This window comes from Aythya ferina (genome assembly GCF_964211825.1).
Source record: "Aythya ferina genome assembly, chromosome: 2".
NCBI classification, from domain to species: domain Eukaryota; kingdom Metazoa; phylum Chordata; class Aves; order Anseriformes; family Anatidae; genus Aythya; species Aythya ferina.
In genome coordinates, this window is record NC_140297.1 from 134,752,499 (window position 1) to 134,758,996 (window position 6,498).

General features: G+C 41.8%; 1 long non-coding RNA gene across 1 annotated transcript; it reads right to left on the bottom strand.

Annotated features, from left to right (window-relative positions):
• Positions 1–2,234: 2,234 nt before the first annotated feature.
• Positions 2,235–6,491, bottom strand: LOC311431781. The gene is made up of 3 exons (XR_014689640.1): positions 6,327–6,491; positions 4,290–5,406; positions 2,235–3,737 (listed from the first exon to the last, which is right to left on the bottom strand). It is a non-coding gene; the product is annotated as an uncharacterized lncRNA (long non-coding RNA).
• Positions 6,492–6,498: the final 7 nt, after the last annotated feature.

The window sequence follows — 6,498 nt, forward strand, 5'->3', positions numbered from 1 at the left end:
TGGAGAGAATTGTAGCTTCCCAAGTGGCAGGACAAAGCTCCAGCAGATTATGTACTTATGTAATTACCGACCTGGGAGATTTTGGCACTCTACAGTGTTTTGCATGAAGTTTCCAGCACTTGTGTAATAGTTTGGATTTTAAATGAGAGAAAAGCTGCCAGGCAGAGAAGGACCTGGGAGTGATGGTGGACAGTTGGCTGAATATGAGCCAGCAGTGTGCTCAGGTGGCCAAGAAGGCCAACGGCATCCTGGCTTGTATTAGGAACAGCGTGACCAGCAGGGCTAGGGAGGTGATCGTCCCCCTGTACTCAGCTCTGGTGAGGCCGCACCTCGAGTACTGTGTTCAGTTTTGGGCCCCTCGCTACAAGAAGGACATCGAGGTGCTTGAGCGGGTCCAGAGAAGGGCGACGAAGCTGGTGAGGGGCCTGGAGAACAAGTCCTACGAGGAGCGGCTGAGGGAGCTGGGCTTGTTCAGCCTGGAGAAGAGGAGGCTCAGGGGTGACCTTATCGCTCTTTTTAGGTACCTCAAGGGAGGCTGTAGCGAGGTGGGGGTTGGCCTGTTCTCCCACGTGCCTGGTGACAGGACGAGGGGGAATGGGCTTAAGTTGAGCCAGGGGAGTTTTAGGTTAGATGTTAGGAAGAACTTCTTTACAGAAAGGGTTGTGAGGCATTGGAACAGGCTGCCCAGGGAAGTGGTGGAGTCACCATCCCTGGAAGTCTTCAAAAGACGCTTAGATGTAGAGCTTAGGGATATGGTTTAGTGGAGGGCTGTTAGCGTTAGGTTGGAGGTTGGACTCGATGACCTTGAGGTCTCTTCCAACCTAGAAAATTCTGTGATTCTGTGATTCTGTGAAAAGGAGGAAAAAAGACACAAATTTTGTTCCAAGGAATTGCTGAAAGTAAATTTTCCAGTTTGCTATTGGCTTATGTCATTATTAATTTTTTAGCCACCTTCTGTGTGAAACATAAAGAACACTGGCATTTGAGACTGAAAATCATAATATAGGTTAAAACCCAGAGGCAGAGGGGCAGAAGTTGAAGCATTTGAGGATATACACCACCTAAGTAACAATCATAGCATGATCCTGAATGTAGGAGACCAGATTAGCATAGATTACTTGTGTTAGTAAATTCAGAGTTGTCAAGGAATGCTCCCAGGCACTCAGACTGCTGTCAGAAGATTGATCTATTACAATAATCCCTTGTGGCTCACTACAAATACCATTCTCCTAAGCAATCCCAATGCTTCAGGTGTTAGAGACAGGAACTGTTCTTAATAGACCTTTTTGGTGCAGGTTCTGTTTTGGATGTGTGAAAGTCATCCCAAACGAGCTGGCCTTGGCGTTAAGAAATGGTCCAGGGCACGTTCCATTTATTAGCATGGGTGCAGTTATGAGGAGACCTGGGCTCCATTTGGCCTCGGAGAATCCAACACAGCACATGTTGAAAAGGCTTCAGAGAAGGAATTACCACAGTGTTACTGTCTAGGAAGAGGGCTAGCATCATAAAACTGGACGGGTCCCACAAGCAACAGGAGAAAAAGGAAGTGTAGGTGATAATAGCAAAATAAACAAACAAAACAGCAAAATGATTCAAGAGTGGGGTGGCTTTTTCAAACTATTAGTGCTGAAAAGAAATACTATTTGTCTTCAAGACAGCTCCTGAGTTTATCCTGACATTATACCTGGGACTTGTCATCACCATATGGGCACCACCACAGCTGGAGCACAGCATGGAAATAATGGGTGACTCAGAACTATTGTTCTCCCAAGGGCTCCCTCCCTCCAAACTGCTAAGAAAAGCTCAGAGCAGCTCTGCCCCTTTGCTCAGTCAGCTAGGTAGTATCGACATGTTGCAATAGCTGGGTACATGTACTTTCATGCAGATCTCTTCATGTAAAATTGTGTAAACAATCACCTAAAACAATATGCAATCGCTTCCAAAAGAATTCAGATGTTCTGCCATTCAGGCACAGCCCAGCTTATGCCTGGCACGTGCTAGCAAGGAGGAGTGAAGGCTGGTCTGAAACCACAAAGGTGATTGCAACAGGTATGGGCTTCCACAGTGCTCCCCTGTTGTCACACTCATTAAAAACAGATCTGTGCATGTGTACCACTATATTGCCAGGGTGACAGCAGGCAAAGCGATCCCAGCCAGAAACTGAACACACAACATTTTGTTTTGGAAGATATCAGGACTGGAAATATTTTATCTCATTGATAAGAACAAGCACATTTGAAGAAGTCAATACCAAACTCCTTTATTCCTTGTATGCGGGTAGTACAAAACATACCGAAATATTTTGAAGAGAAAATACTCCTTAAACAAACCTATTATAAAACAAATATACATTCTCTTTTAATTTAAAAGCCTGTTAAATAAGCATTCTCTTTTTATTTAAAGGCTGTAAACACCACAAAAAGCAAGGACAAAGATTCCTATATTACTGAATGAAAATGCATTTTCTGAAACATAATCCTTTATTCAACTCTAAATATACATATAAAATTCAGGACCTATGAGTAGTTAAGAGAAAAATAGCATCTGTTTCTCGAGTGTTTCAGACTACTACCTACTGTAGGTAATGAGGTCTGTCATGCTTAAGTCCAATAGCCAAAAGTTTAACGAGCGATATAATGGCAAAATACAGAAGTCCATGTTCTGACTACTGCCACACTTCTCTGTTACTTCATATGCTCATCTAAATAGTTTTATCTAAGTGATACAGATTAGTGTACTTAAGATTAACATTTTCCTGTCCTCAGGTGAGTCATATGCAATACATCATGATAATGGATATTAAATGTTAACATGTTCACAGAAAATTGCATTAGTGACCTGAGTAAGTGTTTAATTATCTTCATAAGACATAGCCATTTCTGCTATATGATTTTAATCATTTACCACTTACTTGTTTTTACTACCTTGCTAAAAATACAGCAGCTTGCTATACAATCCTCCCCAGACTTTGTGGGCCAGATAACAATTCCATTTTACTGGGCCTACCATTTTAAATCCTGCCATAAAATCCTACTTGAAAAGACCCTGCCACTTAAATCCTGCCATTATCCTCCTTGCAAAGTACCTGTAAATACCACCAAAAAAAAAAAAAAAGTAGTTATTAAAAAACAAAAACAACACCAACAAAAATGAGAAGGTCGATACTTCTTAAATTCATGACAAAGAATTATGTTTATTACAACACTAATCAAGGTATAAGGAAAAATACAATAAAATACCCTTTTTGTTCTGGACCTTCACTTATCTCACTATCTGTGTGGAAATTCCCATGTGAAGAAGCGAGGCAGACCACAGACTTCTTCAGAATGTAAATGATCAATGGGAATTCTCACAAATAATCAGCAAGTTAAAAACTCAAAGAAGAAACCAAGAGGCAGCTGCTTCTTTGCTCCATGGCCTAAATACTCTATCATTTAGAAACAGTATTTAACAAAAGCGTCAGTTTTATCAAAAAGCTGATCTACCCTGAGAAGCCCACATGAAGAGGTATCCTGTCTATAGGCACAGTGAAGGATTTTGAGACTTCTCTTTTAGTATCACAGAGCACCTTTTCATTATTATGTCCATTAGATAACAAGCAATGGGAAAGGCACAGCTTGCTGCACCAGGTCATTTATCACCTGACACAATGAGACAGATGGTGAATTACGGATTACATCACCTGCTCGTTCAAATGTGGCAGCAGCACTGTCAGAAACAGTGTAGACTTAATTAGGCTTAAAAAAAAAAAAAAAAAAAAAAAAAAGGTTATTGCATTATTGCAGAAATAATGTATTAAAAGATTAAAAGTTTATTATCATATATACTAGCAGTTGTTTTTATTAGCAGTTGTTTTATTATTTATGCATCTTCTCTATTGCCAACTGCACATTTTCAAATCACAGTTTAATGGGCTTATGTTTGCTAAGGGCCTCTGCAATAACAAGCAAAGCTGTTCTGACAGCCAGCCCCAGGAACTGGAGTAAAGCACCAACCTACTTTTCCTCCCTGGTCCCCTGCTCAGGACCTAAATCCTGACCCTCTTTATCCTGAGATTGTTCAGATGGAAACAACCAAATTAATTTACCCAGAATGTTTACTTGCTTGCTGCTTTAGAACTTCCTACAGATTTAAATACCTCACATGGTTCCAGTGTACCAGGGTAGAAAATACCAGAGCTTAGAGACAGATGTGCTTAAGTTTCTTCTAGGTAAGCACTGCATCCCACTAACAACATTTGATGGGAATACACAGATTGGACTGGCACAAGCAGCTTCAACACACATTACCTCCAGAAGTCCAGTCCCATCGCACTTTTCTTCTCTAAGACCACGTGCAGGGTAAGTCCATCGCACATTCGTTCGTCACTGACAGGAGTTGTGTGTCCTGCATGAGCAAAGTCTGAGGTGCTGCTATGGTTGCATAAGCAGATATGTGGAGTTTTACTTGAAAATGTTTATTTTCTCAATCTTCACCATATTCAGAGAGTAGAAGCTAACTGGAGTCCACCATGCAGTAACTGATTATCCTTAAATCTGCTAAAGATTTTTCCTGGAGGTCACTTGGCATTTACTGCAAAAAGGGACTCTTGATTACATTTAGAGAAACCAAAGTGATTTTTAACTTAATCAGTAGCAAAGGAAACAAAAAGGTTTAGAATTTTTTACATGTAATAAACTGCTGAAACAAGTTAGGTCTTGTATTGATTGAAACAAACAATTATAAAGGTATTTCTCAACAGTGGTTAAAACTGAGTGATTAAAAGGAAAATCAACTGCATGTATTGTGACTGAGCATAATGAAAGTCTTTCAGGCACAAGGCCATGAACCGATTTATGGTTGGAAACAAAGTCAACAGGTATTGTTACACAGCTATTCTGTAAGCCATTACAACATAGATTCAAAGACAATTGCACTTGTTAATCTAAAAATCAGGACACCACAGACAAAATTTCAATTGATACACGATGTATTTGAGTTTTGCAACCATTAACAGTTTCAGCAGAATTTCAAAGGAATGATTTAAAGATTTATTTTGCAATTACTTTGTATTTTAGCTGCAATTTATGCCACTTCACTTGAACGATGAAAATTTAAGCCAGTAATGATGTCATTTAAGTTATCTGACAAAATGAATCTAAATTTACTAAAGGAAAAAGAAGGGGGTTTCCAGAAGCAGCGATATTCTGATACTGAATACTCTGATTTTTCCCTTGGTAGCCAGACTCTCGTTTTGGGAACTCCGAGTCACCAGTTTATCTTCTTCAAACTTCTGTTTTAGAGTGTCCACAAAACAGGCAGCTCACCACAGGGCTACAGTCACAGAACGTGAACCACACGACTCTTCTTCCCCTTCCACCCTTACCGGCAAGTTTGTCTTCAAGCTCTGACAAAATTCCCAAGGACCTGTAGAAAACAGCAACTAGCTACTTACTCCCATTACTCATCCTGTTTTCATATGGTATCTTAAAAGTTTTAGTATAGTGATAATCATAATCTCTTAATGGGAAATACCTTATGTATGGAGTTACAGAGGAGTTTCGTAGCACACACTCACTGTATATGTCCATTGCATGTCATTTTCTTTAGGAAGCAAAATCTCTTTTATATAACAAAGCCAACATAGGATGACAACTACAACTACTGACATGGTAAATACAGAAAGGCATATATTTATATCAATGTCTAAAATTTATGTATCGAAAACATGGCATTGAAATTATACTTCTGTGTAATCATCTAGTGTGCCTGAAGGATACAGACCAAATGAAAGCTGAAAACAGGACACTTCAGGACTTGCTTTATTTCCTTTTTGGCACAGGTTGCCCAGAGAAGCTGTGGATGCCCCATCCCTGAGGTGTTCAAGGCCAAGTTGGATGGGGCTTTGGACAACCTGGCCAGGAGGGAGGTGTCCCTGCCCATGGCAGGGGGCTGGAAATAGGGGATCTTTAAGGTCCCTTCCAACCCAAGCTGTTCTGTGATTCTACAACTCTCTGGGCTCTAGGCCTAAATAGAGAACTGAGAAATAATTGCCATGCCTCCATCCGCACACTGTGACATATCACCCAGTATCACAGCCTGAAAACTTGGCTTCTCTCCCTTGTTCTCTGCTCCCTATCCACTATGGGGCTAGAAGAGGGCAGGTGAGAGCCACACACAGCCCGAGGTCCATCCACGTTAAGGCGAGGCATCGGCTCCGCTCACCCTGTTAGAAGGGTGGCTGTGAAACCACCCCTCCTTTGGGGAAATAAATCACTTTTAACGAAAAACGTGACTCGGTGCCCGAGCCGTGCAGCACCTTCCCGCTAACCCTCACGTCAGGTTACCTCAAACCGCGCGGGCACGGCCGGCAATGGCTTTCTGGAGATTTCGGCTGTGCCTCTCCTTGTATCGCCGCTGTCGCGATAAATCCCCGCGGAGGGGCCTGGCCGCTCTCCTAGGGGAAGCCGCTCCTCGGCGGGGAGGCGGGCCGGGGTGTGGGGGGAGGCGGGGAAGGGC